This window comes from Chaetura pelagica, unplaced genomic scaffold, assembly GCF_000747805.2.
Source record: "Chaetura pelagica isolate M959 unplaced genomic scaffold, ChaPel_1.0 scaffold179, whole genome shotgun sequence".
Taxonomy (NCBI): Eukaryota; Metazoa; Chordata; class Aves; order Apodiformes; family Apodidae; genus Chaetura; species Chaetura pelagica.
In genome coordinates, this window is record NW_009954608.1 from 88,500 (window position 1) to 89,138 (window position 639).

Here is a 639-nt window from a genome sequence, read left to right on the forward strand (position 1 = left end):
CCAAGACAAAGGCAGCTGCCATTGCTTCTGGCTTCCATGGGCTGAGTTTGTTGCAAAAGTCACTAGTGGAAGAAGTCTGATCTATATTAATAACAATATATTTAGATTGCTACTAGTAATAATGCCTTACTTTTACTATATACTTTTTATCTTTGAGTATGAACAGAAGAACTAGTTATCATAGGGCAACAAGTCACTGTGTACAGGTATTTCACAATAACTGTCTGCGTATACAGCTCTAAACCCTCTAAGAAGATGGGAGTTACCTCAAATAATGTTTTTATTTGCAACTTAGAATTCACACAGATACTTATTGCAAAACACAGTCACAATTCACAATTCAGTTTAATACTCGGGGTCTTGGTACTCATAAAGCAGCTTATTACACTAAAACCAAGAAATAATGCAAAACTATTCTAAATTTCTAAAAAATGAAAAATATACACTGAAACAATCTTTTCCAAATCATACCTGTTCAATTTAAAGAAAAATCTTTCCACAATTTTCTGCTAGGCAAACTCCACCATTGACATTGACATTTAGGCTATGTTCTTTCAAACACACTTTGAGGGCTGTTCTTTTTTAAAAATTAAACTTGGAGCATGTATATTTTCTTTTTTGTTTCTCCAAACAGAGCAA